This window comes from Cebus imitator, unplaced genomic scaffold (assembly GCF_001604975.1).
Source record: "Cebus imitator isolate Cc_AM_T3 unplaced genomic scaffold, Cebus_imitator-1.0 Scaffold442, whole genome shotgun sequence".
NCBI lineage: Eukaryota > Metazoa > Chordata > Mammalia > Primates > Cebidae > Cebus > Cebus imitator.
The window spans coordinates 497,669-513,991 of NW_016107757.1; positions in this window are offsets into that span (position 1 = coordinate 497,669).

Consider the following 16,323-nt stretch of genomic DNA (forward strand, 5'->3'; position numbering starts at 1 on the left):
TACTTAGCTTTCCTTTCTCCTATCAAAGCCTGCTGTCAGAAAGAGGGGTTTAAAGTACTATTTCGCACCGAAGTGTTAATGACATGTTTAATGCGTTGGTGTTTGCAATTACTTTTAAACGAGAAAGCACTGAACACATTATTGTGCGGTCTGTTCTTTTCTTGTGGAGACAGGTTCTCCCTCTGTAGCTCATTCTGGAGTGCAGTAGCAGAATCATAGCTCGCTGCAGGCTAGACCTCCTGGGCTCAAGCATCCTCCCTTGTGAGCAAGGATTACAGGCGTGAACCACTGCTCCTGGCCTGGCGTTTCTTAAATATAAGGGAAACTGATATTTTCTACCATTTTAAGGGCAAATTTTTCTTAGACCTTTTCAGTCTTGGCTTACACTGTTTTCTTTTAAAATGTTGCATTCACACACACACACACACACACACACAGAGAGAGAGAGAGACAGAGGCAGAGACAGACAGAGAGAGAGAGAGAGAGAGAGAGAGAATCTCGGCCAGGCTCAGTGGCTCACACACCTGTAATCTTAGCACTTTGGAAGGCCAAAATGGGCAGACTGCTTGAGCTCAGGAGTTTGAGACCTGGACAACATGGTAAAAACCCATCTCTATAAAAAATACAAAAATACTAGCCAGTTGTGGTGGCAAACGCCTGTGGTCTCAGCTATTTGGGAGGCTGAGGTGGGAGGATAGCTTAAGCTCAGGAGGTGGAGGTTGCAGTGAGCTGTGATCACCACTGCACTCCAACCTGAGTGACAGAGGAGGACCCTGTCTCAAAACACACACACACACAAACACACAAAAACAAAACCATACATAAACTGTTACAGCTTTTGAACAACTTGCAAATAAAACCAAAACAGATTTATACAAATTTTCTTCCAGAATAATAAAATTGAAATTATTAACATTTCCTGGACCACTACCAGCGTCGTATGTACTGACAGCTGAGGAGTGGGTACCTTTGACTTCTCTGTGGCTCTACCACTCTCATGATGCATGAGGTGCCCTATGCAGACTTAATTATCTCACTTCTTTCCTTCGTTGCATCTACCACATCTCCTTTGCACACACCATATGTCATTGCAATGTGTCATCTGTGCAATGTCATTGCAATGGCTTTTTATTGACTCTAATACATTATTTAGGTATTAACTTCATGCTGTTTCTTTCTTATTAGCATAGCAAGTGAAGTGGTAACTTGCTGCCAAAGACTAGTACAAACAGGTGCTGCAATCAAGAGGCAGTACTTGGTATGAGATGGTTATCCCAGTGATCCAGAATGTGTTTAGATTTATCTTTTATTATAAAAAATTTTTTAATTAAATTGAAGATCTCTAAGGATCTGTAGCTCCCAGTTGAAGAAACACCATTAAAAGGTTAAGTATCTTAATAGAGGAACTGATGGTGGAGCTGGAAGGAGGGGAAGAAAGGAGAGATTTTATCAATCATGCTCAAGTTGTATTAGATTTACTTCAATCCACCAAATATATATTGGGCACCTTTTACCTGGAAAACATTGCACTAGGCACAAAATTAAAGAGATGGCTATAGGAGGACCATACAGCAACATAATTAAGAGTGGCCAGTGGCATCTGACTATAGGGTACCAACCCAATCCAGGGTCTGACACTTAGTAGTTGTGTGGCTTTTTGCTTAACATTTCTGTACCTCAGATTCCTCCTCTGAGGAAAACTAGGACTATCTTATAGAGTTCTTCTAAGAATTGAATGAATATACATAGTGTGCTTAGGGACAATGTCTTACATGGAAGAAGCCCTTAGTGAATATTAGCTATTGTTATATTTATTATGCATAGCTCTGCTTCGAGCACAGTCCTCCAGCACCACCTCAACCAGCTTTGACATTCGTTGCTCATTTTTTCCTAGTAGTTGCAATGTTTCAAGGTAGAGTAATGGAGAACAAGATAATTATTCCCATCATTCAGAGAGAAAAACTGAGGCACAGAAGGGCCCAAGAGCACAATGGTCCCTCAGCTGGCCTCAGGGAGTACTGCTCACTATCTGAAGAGCTAACAGGCAGGACTCTTGACTGCAGATGTCCCAGGAGGCTCAGGGCTTCAACATGCACCACCGCTTTTGTTGTACCCTGGAGCTTCCAAGAGTAAAATGAGCGGCTACTACCTGGCTGTTAAGCTGTCATCACGATTGCCATAAGGACAACGATAGATCTGTATTTTGACCTCTCAGGCAAATGACCGATGTAAACAGCAGATGTCCATGCTAAGCCTAGAGGTTTGCTTTTCTTTTTGTGCGTGTCCCGTTTTCCTCCCCAGGGGAAACAAACAAACAAACTTAAACCTGAAATCCTCACTGCTTTGTAAGAACTCAGTTCAACTCTGTAATTGTAATTACCAAATGCTTTTTAAATGCGTAGCAATCTACTTGTCAAAAATTCATTCAGGGCAAAGACCACACAATTTCTGGTCATTCACTCTGTATAAAGTTATTTGGGCTGTGGGGTAGAGAAAGCAAATACCCTTTACCTCGAGGATTTTATGCAACAGACATAAACAAAATCAAATATAGGAGAAAGCAAGATATAGGCTCATACAGACATGAGTTAGAGAGCATGGAAGAGGGAATGGTTAATTTCCACTCTGGTAGATGCTGACAGGCTCAAAGCATAAAGATCTGGACATTATCTCACTGTGTTCACAAACCTACTTTGTAACAGACAAGAAGGCAAATATCCACTGTATAGATGAGAAAATCAATGCAAAAATTAAGGGAGCAGAACTATGACTAAATTGTAATTGTAGCTATGCTTAATGAATGTATACTATATGCCAGGTACTGTGGAATGTATTTTATTATGTGTAATCTTTAAGACAAATATAGAAGCTATGATTTTCTTCATTCTGCAGATGAGGATTCTGAGGTTCAAAGTTTTAAAACAGTGCCATACAACAGTACAAAGGACCACAGCTGTGACCTCTCCCCAGTCTGCCCGATTCCTTTGCTGGATTCCGTTGTGTCGTATTGCTTCCCAGACTTGCCTTTTTCCGTGCTGACAATACAGAGGTTGCATCAGTTTCTGATGTTACTCCAGCTCTGAGTATCCTATTGATTCTATCTTGCTTTTGTTCCAGTTATGCAATAACTCACTAATGACCTGTTAAATGACCTCAAAGCAGGAAACAAGATGGGACTGAATGAAACTTGGAAGCTCAGAGTGGCAGGAAGGTGTCCCAGCGACAACTCTAAACTCAACAACTCAACTCAATTTTAGTGCTTATTTTTCATGAGACCAAGATCCATTTGTAGCTTCAACAATTTAAGTCAGTTTGAAAGTTATCAAAAAGGATTATTTTTAAGGAGATAAATGGGCATATTTCAAAATCATTTCCATATGGTTTCATATTTCTTTGATGATAATAACAAAGTGTTATGTGGATCTTGTCATTTACTCAGGTAGTGGGGGTTTTCGGCTCTGTGTAGTGAGTGAAAAGAGAATTAGAATGATAGTCAACACAAGGTGGAGCATTCTAAATGTGCCTTAACCATAGAGGTGCTGTGTGACCTTGGGTAAATCACCACACTCATTGGCCTTGATTTTTCATCTGTCAGTAGAGAGCCTAGGTAACCTGCTGTTACAGTCTTTGAGCTTATGACATAATAATCCTTGTGGGAAGATGATCCACATCATTTTTAAATTTTTGGGCACCCATGTTGCCTACCATGGAATCCCAGAGTAGCAAAGGATGTAAAATTCTGTGGTCAGACTGACTTGGATTCAACGTGGAATTCATTTATTTGTTGGCTGAATGTGGGCAAGTTATGTGACCTTCTGTGCCTCACTTTTCTCATATGTACAATGGGACTAATGTAGGGTTGTTGTAAAGATTGAGTGAGATAATCAGTACAGTACCCATAGCACTGAGCTCAGCGCAAAGTAAATTCTAAACTGGCATTACGTATTATTATTATCATTACTATCACTGCTACTACTATTACTACTGTGAGTGCTCAGTAAATGTTTTAGAAAATTGCTGAATGAATAAATAAATGAATAAATCATACTGTTATATTATCAATGCTAACAAATTTAATCCCAACTTTCTAAGAAAAAATTTATCTCAGGACACCTGTTCGACACTCCCAAATCTTGTTGTCTTCAGCCTGGTCTACAGGCAAGAGAGTTTTAATATTGAATTTAAGAAGAATTATAGACCCAAATGAGAGCCATGGTTGTGTTTTTTTGTCTCCTCCTTCAATCTCCTGTATGGCACCATCAGTTCATCAATTGAACCGTGATTATTACAAGGTTTATATATTTATCAGTATTTTAAGGGAAAACCCACATTTTTCTTATAAATGTTGGATTTAAAATTTTATGTGGTTAAAAAAAAACCCATAGTAAAATATCTGTAATAAAAAACAAATCTAACTAGATAAACCACTCAAAAAATCTCGACAGCACTTAATACAAGAAAACAAATATATTTGTATTACATTCAAAACTTTCTAAAAATTCCTATTTTTGTTAAGTATAGATGACCCATTTTAAGTCTTTGGAAACATAGGTAGTCAGGCACTCTGAATGTAAATATATGAGGGTGTAATATATAAAAGCTCAACATATGAAATCGTTGTGGGGTTAAATTGTCATATTGGTACATATGGTAGAAAAAGAAGCTGCACAGTCAGGAGAAGCTTTAATCCTACTTAGTATATGGTGATCTAAAATTATCAGAAAGAAAAATAGACTTGAGTATTTGCAATTTCCTGTATACTCTGGGCACCACTGTAAACTAAAAAATTAGAAACATTTTGGAATAACTGTGTGTTTCTCATTTTCTCTGGTCAAATTTGAAAAGTCTCCAGTGACCAGCATGGGGCTTCTCTGATCTACTGTAACTTGCATACTGGATCTTATCATGAAGAACAAAAGAGAAAATGAAGATTTTATATTGGAAAATTTTCTCTGAAATCTTTATAACTTTAAAAATCTTGTATGGAAAATTATTTTGTTTTCAATTTATGTTTATATTTATCCAAAAATGTTGGATTCTCTCTTTACTCTTTTATAAGGAGTAAGCTTTCATGTGGCTCAATGTGGGGTCTGGATATTTGAATTTGGGTCTTTTATGATGTTTCTCCTTTTCTTTTTAGAAGATTCAATTCATTCGTTAAGCTCAAATATCAGCTGTTTCTGAAGGCTTCCAAACCCTTCAGTGCTAGATTTGTAAGTTTAATTTATGTTTTTCAGAGGGTTGTATTAAATTATATCTCATGTTGTAACTATATGTATTTACATGTTGAAACTCAAACAGTCCAGAGCTTCTTATGAGTAGCTTGTTTTCCTTTATAGTCTTTATAGTTTTCTGCTATAGTCTAGCAGAGAATCTAGCTCTTTGTAAAGGCTTATTTAAAGTTAACTTAATAAATGATTAAATAAATTAATGAATAAAATTCGAATTCTAAGAAAAAAATTCTAATGAATAAAATAAAACAGTTAAAAATGTTAGATCGGAAATAATTTGGTTTGCCAGCCACTAGGAACAGGACACAGTGTACACGAAATTTTACCACTGGGGCTCCCACACTCTCCAGAATATAAATATAAACATCCGTTCAAGGTCTGTTTACCATCGTTTCCTTACAGGTCATGTTAGATAACAAGTTCAATTTCCATGTGGTCTGCTAATTACATTCACTACTCATACTATGGCTACATGGTGGTACTCTAGGTGTCATTTGTCCATGATTTGTGACATTCAACTGGCTTTCTGAAGAACACTTTGCAGTATGCTCTGAATTTGACAGGGTGTTCTGGGTTGCTCTACCAGGGAGTCCCACAGGATTATAGAACGCCATTGGACAATATGTGTTTCCCAGACTCTATTCCCTCCCACATTTCTGGAAGACGTCAATAAACTGCCTGTAAAAAAAGGTAGTTAAATATGCATATTATCATTTCAAATACTCTGAGAAGTCTTGCATAAAGAAATCTTGTTAAGCTCCTTTATCTCAAAGGTGCCCAATCTTATTTGACCAGAGAATCCTGTTTTCAATACAGAAGTAATATTTCATAGTATAGTAGCCTCTCAAAGAACACAATTTGAGCTGAAAAGCTCAAGACCAGCCTGGGCAACATGGTGAAACCCCATCTCTATAAAAAATACAAAAATTAGCTAAGCCTAGTGGCATGTGCTTGTAGTCCCAGCTACTTGGGTGGTGGGCGGGGAGGGTTGAGCCTGGGAGGTCAAGGTTGCAGTGAGTTGGGACTGCACCACTGCACTTCAGCCTGGGTGACAAGGCAAGACCTTGTCTTAAAAAAATAATGGAGTTAGAGAAATATCATCCATAACTTTTCTCAGCTTCTACAATTCAACCACTTCTGTTCCCAAGATGTGGCCTGTGCTTTTTTCGCCTCGCTGTCTTTGTTCGTATTTGAAACTCTTTCTTTCATATCCATTCGTTTACATCCTACCATTTTTCAAAAGCCTAACACTATGTCACATCTACAAAGTATTTTCTTTTTTTTTTTGCCTTTGATTTCCTGTAACACTTTCTACAACTTTCTCATGGCTCTCGTAATTTTATTTGTTTTATTTTGAGTTTATGTTTCTCTCCCCTATTGTTGAATACTATGAGTTTGCATCTCTGGCCTGCACCTTTTTTGGCTGGGGGTATTATTCAGGGTCTTGGCAAAAGCACAATTCACCCTGGATTAATTCAAATGAAGATACTTCAAGGAAGTGGCTACTTAGTAAAGACAGGGCAAAGGGAAAAAACAAGCCAGAGAGGCATCCAGGGTCTATCAACAGTGGGAAGCTATCACTCCTCCAGGCAGGAGGCAGAAAGGAGGAAATACTGTCCCAGAACCCAGCAAGCACAAGCACCTTGGAGGGAAGCTGGCTTGCAATTGCAGAGTGAGTAGTCCACGGAGAGTTGCAGCTCCTGCAAGAAATGGCTCCCCAAAGACGGAGGGAGTGAGAAAGAAGCACCCTGACCTCTTCTCTTCCTACTTTGATCTCCTGATGCCTACCAAGGTCAGTTCACAAGGGAGCCGGGTTGTGCTATCTGTATGGACCACCTTCTGGGCACAGTGCAGGGTAGTGAAGGGTAGAGAACTCATGGAAGGGAGGCAGACAGGAAATAACCAGCACACTGGGAAAGCCTGCATGCATCAAAATAGGAGTAGTGACCAGTACCCTCCTCACAGGGCTGTAAGGAGATTATAGGAATTACATCAGAAAATGCATCCAAATATTAACATATTGCACAGAGCCTGATTCTCAAATTATTTTAGCTACTCATTATAACGATGCTATGAATAGCTACTGGTATAAAAGCTGATTGAGGGAGATGTCATGCATTGTTCATTTTACAGCTCTTACACATACAGCACAAGCCCCAGGAGCAGCAGGGCCATGAATGGGTGCCATCAGGTATGCCATGGGGAGGCATTTTGAACAGAGGTCACAAGGAGGCTAGTTTGGCTGTTTTGACTGTAATCATCAGTCAATCTGACCTTGAAAACAAAGAGCAATGAGCTGACTTATTTTTAACTTTCAGCAGATTGTTCTGGCACTTCTTCCCTACAGCCTGGGCCTCTAGGTTTGTTTCCCTTTGTCTCTTTGTGGGGGTGAGGGCTGCTGAGAAACAAGTGAGCTTGTGAAGAGCACCCCACAGCCATCACTGGAAATGGCAGCAATTTGTCTCGTTGGAAAGCTATCTAGAGGTAGTTGGCCCAGGGGTTCAGCAGGAGGATTTATACCTATAGAAGCAAACTGCTTCCTCTTCTTTCAGAAAAGTAACCTGTTTTTTTTTTTCAAACAGAGGATCACCTGGCTCTTTCTGCCCTCGGCACACAGATTAGGGAAACCACAAGAATAATCATTTGTGTTCTTTTCACTTCAAAGCCCTGCAGCATGCCATAAGGGCTGGTTCTCCCACTTGACCCCAGAGAGGCCCTTCCAGGGCTGAGCTGGTTTAAGAAAGCCCTTTTCTGGGAGCTAAGGGAGTGAGGTGGGACTTACCACATGAAGGCAAATCTGTGTCAGGCAGGGAAGTCACACAGGTACCCTCCACTGCAGCTCTGTGTCTGTGCTCCTGGAGGAAGGGTGAGTTTGCAGGGTGACAGCTCTGTGGAACCTGTCACACTGACAGAGGCAATGAAGGTCACACTGGGACGAGATTCCAGTACTGACACCAGCAGCTGCAGGTAGGAACTTCTTAAGGAGCGGTGACTTTTTTATCTGGGTTTCTGGCAGCCTAAAATTAGTGGGAAGAAGTTAGCCCCTAGATCCTGTGGGATCTGTAAGTAGTTGCTCACATTATCGTCCCTGCCCCTGGGAAATCAAGGCGTAAACTCAAACGGTTAATAAGTGGCTCTGATGTCACTACACCCACAAGCCTCACATGCTCTTAGTGGGCCAATCTTGAGTCCACTGGCTTTTCCTGGAGCACACAGATATTTGTTGTCTTTACTCAAGGCTGGCAGAGCTGCTATTTGGGCAATTGTGTGCAGTCAGGGTGAGGATAACTCTCCAGACAAAAAGTGGGTCCACTCCATCAAACAGCAGGGTGATAGGTAATACAATTGTTTGAGGATTATGCTGCCAATTAAATGGGCTCTTGCCAACAATGTGACACCACTCCAAGATGACATGACAATTTTTCTTTTAATATGAAAATGAAAAAGTCACTTGGTTGCAATCCAGGAAGAACCAGGAAGTCTAAACTACATAAATTACCATGACCTCACAGTTGTATAAATAGCATATTGGAAAATGAGGTTATTCAAGCTATTTACTCTTTCTAGACAAGAGATGGCAATCTCTCTCTCTCCTTCTGTTTCTCAGTGCAATAAAATTGAACTCTTAAATCCTTAAAAACCTTCCTGCAGGAAAATTAAAAACAAATAAATGAGAAACCTTTGATTTGTTAGCATAGCTTAGAAGGGTTGATTGCTGACTTCAAGGCAAATTCCAGTCTTGGTAGCAGTCCCCCAACCCCAACTACAATCTGTAATTTTATTATCAGCTCTTTCATCCTCTGCCCAGCCCTGCCCAATGATCTCCAAGCTTCAGGGAAATGAAGTTCACTCAGAGGTTAGGTATTCTTGATTTAAGCATGATGGCTATTAACCTTTGAATTTATTCTGATCCTTACCTGACAAGAGAAGAAAGGATGAGTTAGCCAATAAAATTGTTTTGTGTAGTCATAGTTTTAAATAGTATAGGTGGTGCAAAAGTTACTGTGGTTTTTGCATTGTTGAAATCTACCATTTGTATATTGGAATACATTCTTAAATGCAGTTATGTTATGTATCATCTTAATGCACATTTCTCACTTTGTTTTTCTTTTTTGCTGACTTACTACTTGCTGTTATTTCATATTTACTTTAGACTATAAAAATGATGTGAGACAAAAGGCAAAATTGGGCAATTTTCTTATTCAAGTTCAAAATGGGTCGTAAAGGAGCAGAGACAATTTGCAACATCAACAACACATTTGGCTCAAAAACTGCTAACAAAGGTACAGTGTAATGGTGGTTCAAGAAGTTTTGCAAAGGAAGGAGAGCCTTGAAGATGAGGAGCATAGTGGCTGGCCATCGGAAGTTGACAGCAACCAGTTGAGAGCAATTATTGAAGCTGAACCTCTTACAATGACAGGAGAAGTTGCTGAAGAACACAAAATCTACTGTTCTGTGGTTGTTTGGCATTTGAAGCAAACTGGAAAGGTGGAAAAAATCTCAATAAGTATCCACTCATGTGTGCCTCATGAGCTGAGCAAAAAAAAAAAAAAAAAAAAAAAAACGCATTTTGAAGCATCATGTCTTATTCTACGCAACAACGAACCATTTCTTGACCGGATTGTGATGTGCAACAAAAGTGGATTTCATATGACAACGGTGAAGACCAGCTCAGTGGTTGGAACTAGAAGAAGCATCAAAGCACTTCCCAAAGGCAAACTTGTACCATAAAAAGGTCATGGTCACTATCTGGTGGTCTGCTGCCCATCTGATCCACTACAGCTTTCTGAATCCCGTCAAAACCATTATATTTGAGAAGTAAGCTCTGCAAATCAATGAGATGTGCCAAAAACTGAAACGCCTGCAGCTGCATTGGTCAACAGAAAGGGCTCAGTTCTTCACAACAACACCTGACTGCACGTTGCACAACCAATACTTCAAAAGTTGAACAAAGCGGGCTACAATTGCCTCATCCATGATATTCACCTGACCTCTCACCAACCGACTACAACTTCTTCAAGCATCTGGACAACTTTTTGCAGGGAAAACACTTCCTCGACCAGCAGGATTTAGAAAATGCTTTCCAAGAGTTCGTCGAATCCTGAAGCATGGATTTTTACACTACAGGAATGAACAAACTTCTTACTTGTTGGCAAAAATGTGTTGATTGTAATGGTTCCTATTTTGATTAATAAAGATGTGTTTGTGCTTAGTTATAATGATTTAAAATTCACAGTCCCAAACCGCAAATACTTTTGCACCAAATTACTTTTGCAGTTTTAAAAAAAGTACTAATGACATTGATATAGTTGGAGTCCATCTTAATATTAATCATCACTTATAATTGATCATGTGCCAGATACTTTCCACTCCTTATTGCATTTGACCAGATAACCATGAGCAGTAGTAACTTGAATCCCTCTTTTTACTGTCAAGAACCTGAGCTCCAAACAGTTAAGTAACATTCTCTGTTCAGAGTATTGGAGAGAGGATGAAAATCCAGGACTCTCTATCCCTAATTCTTATATCATTAAGTTTCCCATGTTGTTTCTGTTAAGATGCTTTTAGATGCAAGTAATGGAAAAACCTCAATTCACTCTAGCTTAAACAATAATAAGGAAATGAATAATTGCACATATCAAGAAGTTCAAGGTCAGGGTGGCTGCAGGTGAGAGACACTCAAGGGTCCCTCTCTCCTTCTCTTGTTGTCCCCTCTTCTGTATTGACTCAGCCCTCAGGCTTGTGACAAGGTGGAGGGAGATACAAGCAAACATCATAGATAGTTATATACAGGAGACAATCAAAAGGGGGCTTTTCTTATGTCTCTTAGGAGCAACAAATTTATACCACTCCCGAAACCTGTCCTCTTATTGCAATGGCTGGAAGTCAATAGTCATAATACATTCTTTGCTAAATCAGTTACTGACAAGGGAATGAAGTTACCTTAGTTAGCCTAAGGTAGGTAATGTGGAATAATCAGAAGAACTCTGGACTAGGGTTCAGAGATCTTGGGTTTTAGTCCTAGTTCTGTCATCTGCTTTGTTACTGAAACTTGCTAATTGGGTAAACTCTCTTAGACCTTACCTTTTCCTTATTGGCAAAAAAGGCCAACAATTCCTGCCATACTGATCTCACTAGGTTGTTGTGAAACAGGAATGAAGTCATGTCTGCAGAAACATTTTGTAAAGTGTTACACACTACTTAAATGCATATTATTGCTTCTATTAACATGATTCAAAGAGAACTGTTGATCGTGAGACACTTTTTCAATTTAACACATCTGTAGTACTTAATCTTATCAAGGTGATAGTTTAGTTGTATGAGTTTTCTCAAAGATTTACCTAAATTTTACTTTTATGCTGGCAAATTTATAGTATAAAATAGAGGGAAGTGTGAAATTTAGTTCTTAAAAAAGCCAATTTTCAACTTCAACAGAAAGTCTGTAAGATAAATTAGGATAGCTTAATAAGATTGTTTATTTATAAGTTATTTTAAAGTTATTTGTAAGTTATTTTAAAGGAAAAGCAAGTTTCCTAAGAAGCTATTATACAGCTTTCCTCATCCCTTCATTTATACCAACTCAATAAACATGTAGGAAATATTACCATCGGAGGAGGGGATGGGATACACAAAAAAAGTGAATCTGAAACAGACCTTGCTGAAAGGACAGTGGCTATCCAATAGTTAAAAATTCTAGAGATCAGACTAGATAAAGTATATCTACAAGTAGCTATAATAAAATGTAGGAAGAGAAGAGGAAGTAATAGCTCAGTAATGAAGGGACAAAGGGCTGTAACCGCTCAGAGGGTGGAAACAAAATTTTCAGCTATGGTGTTCGGGAAGGCTTCATGGACAAAGTGTCACTTGAGTTAGAAGCTGGAAGATGTGGATATGGAAATAACAAGTTCACCTCTTCCTGTATATCAAATTGCTTCAAAAATTTGGATATCCAACTGGAAAGCATAATCCTTGAATATAAATTACATTGAGAAATATAGCAGAAAATAAAAGTTGGAAAGGTAGAGATTGCAGGTAGAATATAGAGGGGCTGGAATATCAGACTCAGGAATTTGAACTTTATTTGGTAGGCAATGGAAGTCAGCGAAAGATTTTGGGCAGTTTGCTTTCATTATATCTGTGCTTTATGAGGATTAATTGGGCAGCTTGTGGAAAGGTAGGTGCGAGGGGAGAAAGTGAAGTATGAGAGACAAACTAAGAGTTTGCACATTCAAGCAAGACTTCATGAGAACCCAAACTAGATTATGGACATTGAGATGGAGATGACATAATGGATATATGATATTCTGGAGGGAGAAACTTTAGGTCTTGGTAATTAATATAAAAATGACGTGGGGAAATGGGACCTTTCATTAGGAAGTGATATAAAAGTCACCCAAAGTTGCCTAAATAAAGAAGTAAATTTGGCTGGTTGCAGTGGCTCACGCCTGCAATCCCAGCACTTTGGGAGGCCAAGGCAGGCGGATCTTCTGAGGTCAGGAGTTCAAGACTAGCATGGCCAACATGTTGAAACTCCATCTCTACTAAAAATAAAAAATTAGCAAGGCATGGTGGTGCATCTCTGTAATCCCAGCTACTAGGGGAGGCTGAGGCAGGAGAATTGCTTGAACCTGGGAGGTGGAGGTTGCAGTGAGCTGAGATTGTGCCATTGCACTCCAGCCTAGACGACAGAGGGAGACTCTGTCTTAAGGGGGGAAAAAAAAGTAAATTTACCTATTAACTTAACTGAAATATTCCAAAAATAGATCTAGCCTCGGAACTGTTGGACTGCAGGGCTCAAGAAATGTCATCAGCATTTGGGCTCCCTACTGCTCAGTTTGTCTTCTGTGCTGGTTTTACTTTCAGGTAATCCCCAGAAGCTATTAACTTATATTTTCCAAGAATTAATCCAGCAGAAAAACGTTTTTCTTCCCCATCAGTTCCGATAACTATCCTGAACCTGATTTCCATTGGCCAGGCAGGGTCACCTGCACATTCCTTAAGTAATCCCTCTGGCTATGAGAGATCATTGCTGATTGGCTTGGACTCGTATCTGGTCCTCCATTTCTTATTCTTATTTTAATAATTTGCCCATGAAGATGGCCTAAGTATAGGCCACTATAAAACGCTGCCATATGACCAAGATCAGATATCATTCTGATGAATTCTTCCTAACCAAAGACATGATTCAAAACAGTGACAGCCTCTTTTCATTCCATTTCATCGACTGCAATATTTTTAAAGGCAAGTTTCTTAAGGGCCTGGCACATGGCTAACCTCATAAAATGAATAAAATCAAAACTATTTCTAGGGTAATATTCAAATTGGACAGTACAAACCTATATAAATGCTAAAAATATTTCAAGTCTGGGAAAGGGGTATAGGTCATCTGAGGGATGACAAAGGAGTAACTATTAACCTAAGACTTGAAGGAGCTTTACATCAGAACAATCCAGGCAGGGTATGGTGGTGCACACCTGTAGTCCCAGCTACTCAGGAGGCCGAGGTGGGAGAATTATTTGTGCCCAGGAGTTCACAGCCTGTGCAGCATAGTGAGACCCCATTTCTACAAAATAAATAAAATGTTTTAAAAAGAACAATCTAGGCAATGCACTGAATGCCAATCAGATGTTAACAAATCATTTGGATTTCGTTTGAAATAAGGTAATTATTTGAAAAATAACATGCACCATCTGCCTGATCTGAGTCTTCTCTTTATGCAGCACTTGTGATGTCTAAAAAGTGTACTTAAATTAAAAGTTTACAAAGTGATTTTGTGTTTGAGGAAAGCTTATCCCTTCCAGAGAATACTATGAAAATTCCTCTGATAAAGAAAAGAATCATTCATTCTGAGAAGTGAATCTCTTGCCCTGGATCTGATGGGTGCACATCCCCATTTTCACATACTGGATTTGCTTTAAGGCCAGATATTCACACCTGTGCTGCATGAAGGAAAAATGTTGAATCTCATTATAAGACTTTTAAATTTGAGCTCTGTTTTATTAAAAAGAAAATGTCTACTTGAAAAGTGTTTGGCTTATGCCTGCAATCTCAGCACTTTGAGAGGCTGAGGTGGGCAGATCACTTGAGGTTGGGCGTCTGAGACCAGCCTGGCCCACATGGTGAAACCCCATTTCTACTAAAACTACAAAAATTAGCCAGGTGTGGTAGCACAGGTCTGTAATCCCAGCTACTTGGGAGGCTAAGGCAGGAGAATCACTTGAACCTGCGAGGCTGAGATTGCAGCGAGTCAAGATTGTGCCACTGCACTCCAGCCTGGGTGACAGAGAGAGACTCAAACTCAAAATAATAATTAAAAAAAAGTGTTAAAAGCACAAATGCAGCTTGACTCAAGTTGTTACCAACATCCACACTGCTGTGTGCATAGTTTTCAATATATGGCAGAGCCACTCCTTCAGTTTTCCAGAATGACTATCATCCTGCTGATGCAAACTGCTGTAACATGTAATTTGAAATGAGATCAAAAGTTTGAAAATTAGAAAAGAATCTGGGTGGAACACTTGATTTTTGGCAGACAGGTGTACTGGTCCAGCCAGAGCTGGTTGTCCAATACAATACAATCAACAGGTCTTGTAATCAACAGTTCTCTGGAGGATGCAGCCTTGCTGCCACATGTCAGCTGGATTTGCAAAGCCCAGGAAGACTCTTGACCCTCATTCGACTCATAAAAATCATCCTGAAAAAACACAGACATTAACAACAACACTGATAGAAGATCCAGGTTCGAAGGGAATCACTTTTTTCTCAAGTATGCAACTTCTTAACTGGGCACTGGGAAGGTGGGGACAGGTGGAGGGGAAGGATGAAAATTTTAGAGAGCTGTATTTCCTTTATTTATCTGAGTGCCCCAACCAAGATATAAAAAGGAGAGACCAGGTAAGAGAGTTTGCATTTGATGATCTGCACCTACCATAGTGCCTGACACATAATTCATGCTCAATAACATTTTGTTGAATAAATAAGTGAATGAATGATTGAATAAATCAATAGTGGGATGTGAAAAGTTCTCCCTGTGTTGTGTTTCTGGGCATGAACTATACTTGAATTCTCCATAGGACTACCGGAGGCAGACTGCCATTTTTGTTACTGATTGGCTAGGAGGCAAAAAGTTATGTAAAAAGCGAACTCAGTTTACTCATCTTAATTCTGTACAGGGCCCAGATAACTCCTTTCCAAAGTTATTTTGAAATGTTTTCAACCCTTTTCCCACAGTGAACAAATTCTAGGGAAAGAATTCAGGAGCCAAACCCAGTAAACAAAAAAAAAATTTCCATCCCTCTGTTGATATAAAACACTAAAAAAAAATAGTTTTTAAAGTTTGATGGATTGTTAGTAATTTAACATTAGAAACCTAGAGAAACTGTTTAAAGTTCAGGGCCCAAAGGACTCCCCACTATTCCCATTTCTATATCTACATTTGATAAACAGCTAGGCTCTGAAGGACTTGCAATACAGGAGGGAAAATATAGATGCAGCTTGAGACAGTCAAGTTGATTTCAGTGTTCTGATAATCTGCTGATGTGTGATTAAGTATTCATCAAGATAAAACCATCTCTTCTGTTCTCACCACTCAATATTTTAATTTTTGTAGAGGGTCAGGTTTCAACTTTCAGTTCTGTCATTAAATCTGAATATTAGGAATCAAAAAATTTTGAGGAAAGGGAAAGTAGGAGGAAAAAAGCAGAGGTGATTCAAGATTCCAAGTTTGTCTGATTCATAGTAAAAGACGCTAACCTGAGCATGGGAAAGAACATTCCAAAGCAAGTCTTCGGCTGTGCGTGTGTGTGTGTGTGTGTGTGTGTGTGAGAGAGAGAGAGAGAGAGAGAGAGAGAGAAAGAGAATGAATGAATTTCTGATGGCCTTGATCCATTCTGGTTCAGGTGGAACCCGTAAGGAGGGACGCACATCCATTTTAAGCAGGTGACTTACTAAGGCCCATGAGTTCCCTCTGCTTTTGCTCTGAAAGCTTGTTTGCTTTAGCTGTTTAATAACTTGAGGCCCTTGCCTGGCATTCACAGACTTTTGACTCCTCAGGGTCTCTCTTCAGGTGTTGGAAGTTGATGAGCTCTGCTTC